Source organism: Oncorhynchus keta, unplaced genomic scaffold (assembly GCF_023373465.1).
Source record: "Oncorhynchus keta strain PuntledgeMale-10-30-2019 unplaced genomic scaffold, Oket_V2 Un_contig_20852_pilon_pilon, whole genome shotgun sequence".
In the NCBI taxonomy this organism is placed as follows: domain Eukaryota; kingdom Metazoa; phylum Chordata; class Actinopteri; order Salmoniformes; family Salmonidae; genus Oncorhynchus; species Oncorhynchus keta.
The window spans coordinates 28,131-37,418 of record NW_026282205.1 but is presented as its reverse complement, the minus strand read 5'-3'; positions in this window follow the sequence as shown (position 1 = coordinate 37,418).

The window sequence follows — 9,288 nt, the reverse complement described above, 5'->3', positions numbered from 1 at the left end:
TTGACCTACAGTATCACTCATTGACCTACAGTATCACTCATTGACCTACAGTATCACTCATTGACCTACAGTATCACTGACCTACAGTATCACTCATTGACCTACAGTATCACTCATTGACTTACAGTATCACTCATTGACCTACAGTATCACTCATTGACCTACAGTATCACTCATTGACCTATAGTATCACTCATTGACCTACAGTATCACTCATTGACTTACAGTATCACTCATTGACCTACAGTATCACTGACCTACAGTATCACTCATTGACCTACAGTATCACTGACCTACAGTATCACTCATTGACCTACAGTATCACTCATTGACCTACAGTATCACTCATTGACCTACAGTATCACTGACCTACAGTATCACTCATTGACTTACAGTATCACTCATTGACCTAGAGTATCACTCATTGACCTACAGTATCACTCATTGACCTACAGTATCACTGACCTACAGTATCACTCATTGACCTACAGTATCACTCATTGACCTATAGTATCACTCATTGACCTACAGTATCACTCATTGACCTACAGTATCACTCATTGACCTACAGTATCACTGACCTACAGTATCACTCATTGACCTACAGTATCACTGACCTACAGTATCACTCATTGACCTACAGTATCACTCATTGACTTACAGTATCATTGACCTACAGTATCACTCATTGACCTACAGTATCACTCATTGACCTACAGTATCACTGACCTACAGTATCACTCATTGACCTACAGTATCACTGACCTACAGTATCACTCATTGACCTACAGTATCACTGACCTACAGTATCACTCATTGACTTACAGTATCATTGACCTACAGTATCACTCATTGACCTACAGTATCACTCATTGACTTACAGTATCACTCACTGACCTACAGTATCACTCATTGACCTACAGTATCACTCACAGACCTACAGTATCACTCATTGACTTACAGTATCACTCATTGACCTACAGTATCACTCATTGACCTACAGTATCACTCATTGACTTACAGTATCACTCATTGACCTACAGTATCACTCATTGACTTACAGTATCACTCATTGACCTACAGTATCACTCATTGACTTACAGTATCACTCATTGACCTACAGTATCACTCATTGACCTACAGTATCACTCATTGACCTACAGTATCACTCATTGACCTACAGTATCACTCATTGACCTACAGTATCACTCATTGACCTACAGTATCACTCATTGACTCACAGTATCACTCATTGACCTACAGTATCACTCATTGACTTACAGTATCACTCATTGACCTACAGTATCACTCATTGACCTACAGTATCACTCATTGACTTACAGTATCACTCATTGACCTACAGTATCACTCATTGACTTACAGTATCACTCATTGACCTACAGTATCACTCATTGACCTACAGTATCACTCATTGACCTACAGTATCACTCATTGACCTACAGTATCACTCATTGACCTACAGTATCACTCATTGACCTACAGTATCACTCATTGACCTACAGTATCACTCATTGACCTACAGTATCCCTCTGTACTGGTACAGATCTACTACTCACAGGGCTCCTCTCAGTATCCCTCTGTACTGGTACAGATCTACTACTCACAGGGCTCCTCTCAGAATCCCTCTGTACTGGTACAGATCTACTACTCACAGGGCTCCTCTCAGTATCCCTCTGTACTGGTACAGATCTACTACTCACAGGGCTCCTCTCAGTATCCCTCTGTACTGGTACAGATCTACTACTCACAGGGCTCCTCTCAGTATCCCTCTGTTCTGATACAGATCTACTACTCACAGGGCTCCTCTCAGTATCCCTCTGTACTGGTACAGATCTACTACTCACAGGGCTCCTCTCAGTATCCCTCTGTACTGGTACAGATCTACTACTCACAGGGCTCCTCTCAGTATCCCTCTGTACTGGTACAGATCTACTACTCACAGGGCTCCTCTCAGAATCCCTCACCCTTGACACATCCTCTACTTTCTTCACTGCCTCGGCATATGACACCTAATGCACTACTCTGTCTCTGGACTAATGCACTAACTTCTTCTCTGGTATAATGAGATTCACACAAACTGTGATGTCCAATTCACATCACATCCCATACTCTGACCACCTCGACCTACCTCTCTTGTACCGGACACTTCTGATCCCCCGCAACATGATCATCCCCTACATTTGGCACAGCACTTTATACACCTGAAACTACACAACCGTCTGTCCCATGCCCTCCTGTCCACTTCCCATCATGGACTGTCAATGGAGACAAGTTTTTTTTGTGTTTTTTTTTGTAAGGCGCCAAACTGCCGACGTGTTCAGGTCATGTGACTCTCTCACATAATGTTGACGTAGTGTTTATGTTGTCACATGTTAGTTTAGATAAACATCCCTGTCCTCTTCACACCCTTATCTATGGCTGTGTTACAAACACGTACAACACAGCCTCCATTTACCCTCGCCTTATGCCCTTGGGGGAATCCCCACGGCCATCTTTGCTGTCGGTCGAAACCCATTAGCCAATCAAGAGAAGTTGTCAATGTAAGCCCCCTCAGCCCTCGTTTCTGAACGAGTATGTTCACACCGGGGCCTGTTCACACCGGGGCCTGTTCACACCGGGGCCTGTTCACACCGGGGCCTGTTCACACCGGGGCCTGTTCACACCGGGGCCTGTTCACACCGGGGCCTGTTCACACCGGGGCCTGTTCACACCGGGCCTGTTCACACCGGGGCCTGTTCACACCGGGGCCTGTTCACACCGGGGCCTGTTCACACCGGGGCCTGTTCACTCCGGGGCCTGTTCACACCGGGGCCTGTTCACACCGGGGCCTGTTCACATCAGGGCCTGTTCACACCGGGGCCTGTTCACACCGGGGGCCTGTTCACACCGGGGCCTGTTCACACCGGGGCCTGTTCACACCGGGGCCTGTTCACACCGGGGCCTGTTCACACCAGGGCCTGTTCACACCGGGGCCTGTTCACACCGGGGCCTGTTCACACCGGGGCCTGTTCACACCGGGGCCTGTTCACACCGGGGCCTGTTCACACCAGGGCCTGTTCACACCTGGGCCTGTTCACACCGGGGCCTGTTCACACCGGGGCCTGTTCACACCGGGGCCTGTTCACACCGGGGCCTGTTCACACCGGGGCCTGTTCACACCGGGGCCTGTTCACTCCGGGCCTGTTCACACCGGGCCTGTTCACACCGGGGCCTGTTCACACCGGGGCCTGTTCACACCGGGGCCTGTTCACACCGGGGCCTGTTCACACCGGGGCCTGTTCACACCGGGGCCTGTTCACACCGGGGCCTGTTCACACCGGGGCCTGTTCACACCGGGGCCTGTTCACACCGGGGCCTGTTCACACCGGGGCCTGTTCACACGGGGCCTGTTCACACCGGGGCCTGTTCACACCGGGGCCTGTTCCCCCGCAGTTCACTCTGTACAGCTCACATCAGGGCCTGTTCACACCGGGCCTGTTCACAGGGGCCTGTTCACATCGGGGCCTGTTCACACCGGGGCCTGTTCACACCGGGGCCTGTTCACACCGGGGCCTGTTCACACCGGGGCCTGTTCACACCGGGGCCTGTTCACACCGGGGCCTGTTCACATCAGGGCCTGTTCACACCGGGGCCTGTTCACATCAGGGCCTGTTCACACCGGGGCCTGTTCACACCGGGGCCTGTTCACATCGGGGCCTGTTCACATCGGGGCCTGTTCACACCGGGGCCTGTTCACTCCGGGGCCTGTTCACTCCGGGGCCTGTTCACTCCGGGGCCTGTTCACTCCGGGGCCTGTTCACACCGGGGCCTGTTCACACCGGGGCCTGTTCACATCAGGGCCTGTTCACTCCGGGGCCTGTTCACACCGGGGCCTGTTCACACCGGGGCCTGTTCACACCGGGGCCTGTTCACTCCGGGGCCTGTTCACTCCGGGGCCTGTTCACTCCGGGGCCTGTTCACACCGGGGCCTGTTCACACCGGGGCCTGTTCACACCGGGGCCTGTTCACACCAGGGCCTGTTCACACCAGGGCCTGTTCACTCCGGGGCCTGTTCACACCAGGGTTCACTGTGTTCACACCGGGGCCTGTTCACACCGGGGCCTGTTCACACCTGTTCACACCGGGGCCTGTTCACACCGGGGCCTGTTCACACCAGGGCCTGTTCACACCAGGGCCTGTTCACACCGGGGCCTGTTCACACCGGGGCCTGTTCACACCGGGGCCTGTTCACATCAGGGCCTGTTCACTCCGGGGCCTGTTCACACCGGGGGCCTGTTCACATCAGGGCCTGTTCACTCCGGGGCCTGTTCACTCCGGGGCCTGTTCACACCGGGGCCTGTTCACACCGGGGCCTGTTCACACCGGGGCCTGTTCACACCGGGGCCTGTTCACACCAGGGCCTGTTCACACCGGGGCCTGTTCACACCGGGGCCTGTTCACACCGGGGCCTGTTCACATCAGGGCCTGTTCACACCGGGGCCTGTTCACACCGGGGCCTGTTCACACCGGGGCCTGTTCACACCGGGGCCTGTTCACACCGGGGCCTGTTCACACCGGGGCCTGTTCACACCAGGGCCTGTTCACACCAGGGCCTGTTCACACCGGGGCCTGTTCACACCGGGGCCTGTTCACACCGGGGCCTGTTCACATCAGGGCCTGTTCACTCCGGGGCCTGTTCACACCGGGGCCTGTTCACATCAGGGCCTGTTCACTCCGGGGCCTGTTCACTCCGGGCCTGTTCACTCCGGGGCCTGTTCACACCGGGGGCCTGTTCACATCAGGGCCTGTTCACTCCGGGGCCTGTTCACACCGGGGCCTGTTCACACCGGGGCCTGTTCACTCCGGGGCCTGTTCACACCGGGGCCTGTTCACATCGGGGCCTGTTCACACCGGGGCCTGTTCACTCCGGGGCCTGTTCACTCCGGGGCCTGTTCACACCGGGGCCTGTTCACACCGGGCCTGTTCACACCGGGGCCTGTTCACTCCGGGGCCTGTTCACTCCGGGGCCTGTTCACTCCGGGGCCTGTTCACACCGGGGCCTGTTCACACCGGGGCCTGTTCACACCGGGGCCTGTTCACTCCGGGGCCTGTTCACACCGGGGCCTGTTCACTCCGGGGCCTGTTCACACCAGGGCCTGTTCACACCGGGGCCTGTTCACACCGGGGCCTGTTCACACCGGGGCCTGTTCACACCGGGGCCTGTTCACACCGGGGCCTGTTCACTCCGGGGCCTGTTCACACCAGGGCCTGTTCACACCGGGCCTGTTCACACCGGGGCCTGTTCACTCCGGGGCCTGTTCACTCCGGGGCCTGTTCACATCAGGGCCTGTTCACTCCGGGGCCTGTTCACTCCGGGGCCTGTTCACACCGGGGCCTGTTCACTCCGGGGGGCCTGAAACCACCCATTATTCAATTCACGATGATTGTACATCCGCTAAGAAAAGTCTCCTAAAACTTAAAACCAACATCAATATGGCGAAAACTAACGGAAAATACAGTGCATTCGGAAAGTATTCAGACCCCTTGACTTTTCCACGTTCTGATTCAATTCAACCCATAATGACAAAGCAGCAAAAACAGGTTTTTAGATTTTTTTTTCAAATGTATATAAAAATAAAAATCACATTTCCAGAATTCAGACCTTCTACTCGGTACTTGTATGAAGCACCTCTGGCAGCGATTACAGCCTTGAGTCTTCTTGGGTATGACGCTACAAGCTTGGCACACCTGTATTTGGGGAGTTTCTCACATTCTTCTTTGCAGATCCTCTCAAGCTCTGTCAGGCTGGATGAGGAGCATCGCTGCACAGTTATTTTCAGGTCTCCCCAGAGATGGTCGACCGGGTTCATGTTCAGGCTCTGGCTAGATAATAGTCACTTTAATAACTATACCTACATGTACATATTACCTCAATTACCTCGACTAACCGGTGCCCCCGCACATTGACTTTGTACCAGTACCCCCTTTATATAGCCTCACAATTGTAATTTTACTGCTGCTCTTTAATTATTTGTTTTATTTCTTTAGGTATTTTTCTTAACTGCATTGTTGGTTAAGAGTTTGTAAGTAAGCATTTCACTGTAAGGTCTACCTACACCTGTTGTATTTGGCACATGTGACAAATAAAATTTGATTTGATCAAGGACATTCAGAGACTTGTACCGAAGCCACTCCTACGATATCTTTGCTGTGTGCTTAGGGTCGTTGTCCTGTTGGCAGTTGGACCTTCACCCCAGTCTGAGGTCCTGAGTGCTCTCGAACAGGTTTTCATCAAGGATCTCTCTGTACTTTGCTCTGTTCATCTTTCCATTGACCCTGACTAGTCTTCTTGTCCCTGCCGCTGAAAGACATCCCCAAAGCATGATGCTGCCACCTTCATGCTTCACCGTAGGGATGGTGTCAGGTTTCCTCCAGACATGATGCTGCCACCTCCATGCTTCACCGTAGGGATGGCGCCAGGTTTCCTCCAGACATGATGCTGCCACCTCCATGCTTCACCGTAGGGATGGTGTCAGGTTTCCTCCAGACATGATGCTGCCACCTCCATGCTTCACCGTAGGGATAATAATAATAATATATGCCATTTAGCAGACGCTTTTATCCAAAGCGACTTACAGTCATGTGTGCATACATTCTACGTATGGGTGGTCCCGGGATCGAACCCACTACCCTGGCGTTACAAGCGCCATGCTTTCTTCCAGACGTGGAGCTTGACATTCAGGCCAAAGAGTTCAATCTCGGTTTCATCAGACCAGAGAATCTTGTTGTCTCATGGTCTGAGAGTCCTTTAGGTGCCTTTTGGCAAACTCCAAGCGGGCTGTCATATGCCTTTTACTGAGGAGTGGCTTCCGTCTGGGCACTCTACCATAAAGGCCTGATTGGTGGAGTGCTGCAGAGATGGTTGTCCTTCTGGAAGGTTCTCTCATCTCCACAGAGGAACTCTGCCGCTCTGTCAGTGACCATCAGGTTCTTGGTCACCTCCCTGACCAAGGCCCTTCTCCCCCGATTGCTCAGTTAGGGTGGAAGGCCGGCTCTAGGAAGAGTCTTGATGGTTCCAAACTTCTTCCATTGAAGAATGATGGAGTCCACTGTGTTCTTGGGGACCTTCAATGCTGCAGAAATGTTCTGGTACCCATCCCCAGATCTGTGCCTTGAATCAATCCTTTGTCGGAGCTCTACGGTAAAATTCCTTCGACCTCATGGCTTGGTTTTTGCTCTAACATGCACTGTCAACTGTTGAATCTTTATATAGACTGGTGTGAGCCTTTCCAAATCATGTCCAATCAATTTAATTTACCATAAGTGGACTCCAATTAAGTTGTAGAAACAGCTCAAGGATGATCAATGGAAACAGGATGCACCTGAGCTCAATTTCGAATCTCATAGCAAATGGTCTGAATACTTACATAAATAAGGTATTACTGTTTTTTATATTTAATACATTTGCAAACATTTTCTAAAAACCTGTTTTCGCTTTGCCATTATGGGCTATTCTGTGTAGATTGATAAGGATTTTTTTTTGTATTTAATCTATTTAAAAATAAGACTGTAACGTGTGGAAAAAGTAAAGGGGTCTGAATACTTTCCGAATGCACTTTAAATTGGGACTTGCGCTACTAACGCACACGACGACACAAACACGTTTCGTGAAAGTAATGATGTTTTTGTTTGGTTCTTACGGACAAGAGAACGTTTTTATTTGTCAAACGGCAGTCGAGCATCGATCACAATGTCACCAGAATGAGACCCTCGATATTTATTGGAAAGGAGTACCAAGATAACCTTGCACTTTCACCAAACTGTGAAGTGAATCTGTAGTAAACTGCATGGTTTCCCGAGCGGTGGTGGGAGGACCACACACCGTATTTATGTATTTATTTATTTATTAAATCTTTTTTTCACCTTATTTAACCAGGTAGACTAGTTGAGAACACGTTCGTTCTCATGTGCAACTGCGACCTGGCCAAGATAAAGCATAGCAGTGTGAACAGACAACAACACAGAGTTACACATGGAGTAAAACAATAAACAATAACAATAAAGTATCATCGGGTGACTCCAAGTTTACTTCCATATCATGGTTATTATAGCAATATTTGTACATAAATCCGTTTACATCGCCATTTCTCGCGTAATACATGTAATCGCCTACCTAACTATACGTCTAGAAAGTATACTACCGGTCAAACTGGAATCATTATGTTGTCATAATCTATTAATCATTATGTTGTCATAATCTATTAATCATTATGTTGTCATAATCTATTAATCATTATGTTGTCATAATCTATTAATCATTATGTTGTCATTATGTCTAACATAGGTTGTAATATACTTCCTCAGTGATTTGACCCACGCACCGCTCGCTACTGCTACTCATGTGACGCTGGGAAACATAATATACCCAGTGAGAGTTTGGTGTATAAGCCGGTTCCGTGAAGACAATGAGAAAAGCATGGTCATTTATGGCTAAGTGTGTGTAATTGAAGTATCTGATGATGTGCTGTGTAGCAATCGAGATAGAATTCAAGTTGACGAATTCCCAGAGTGCCCTGCTAGGGTGAAGGAGTTTGAAGATCTGTGCTGTACAGTAGGCCTCCTACAGGACGGGAAGTAGTTGAAGGAGCGAGGATCTGGGCTGTACAGCAGATCTCCTACAGGACGGGAAGTAGTTGAAGGAGCGAGGATCTGGGCTGTACAGCAGGTCTCCTACAGGACGGGAAGTAGTTGAAGGAGCGAGGATCTGGGCTGTACAGCAGGTCTCCTACAGGACGGGAAGTAGTTGAAGGAGCGAGGATCTGGGCTGTACAGCAGGCCTCCTACAGGACGGGAAGTAGTTGAAGGAGCGAGGATCTGGGCTGTACAGCAGGTCTCCTACAGGACGGGAAGTAGTTGAAGGAGCGAGGATCTGGGCTGTACAGCAGGTCTCCTACAGGACGGGAAGTAGTTGAAGGAGCGAGGATCTGGGCTGTACAGCAGGTCTCCTACAGGACGGGAAGTAGTTGAAGGAGCGAGGATCTGGGCTGTACAGCAGGTCTCCTACAGGACGGGAAGTAGTTGAAGGAGCGAGGATCTGGGCTGTACAGCAGGTCTCCTACAGGACGGGAAGTAGTTGGAGGAGCGAGGATCTGGGCTGTACAGCAGGTCTCCTACAGGACGGGAAGTAGTTGAAGGAGCGAGGATCTGGGCTGTACAGCAGGTCTCCTACAGGACGGGAAGTAGTTGAAGGAGCGATGGGAGCTGTGGAAGCTATGGCAATGGATGCCC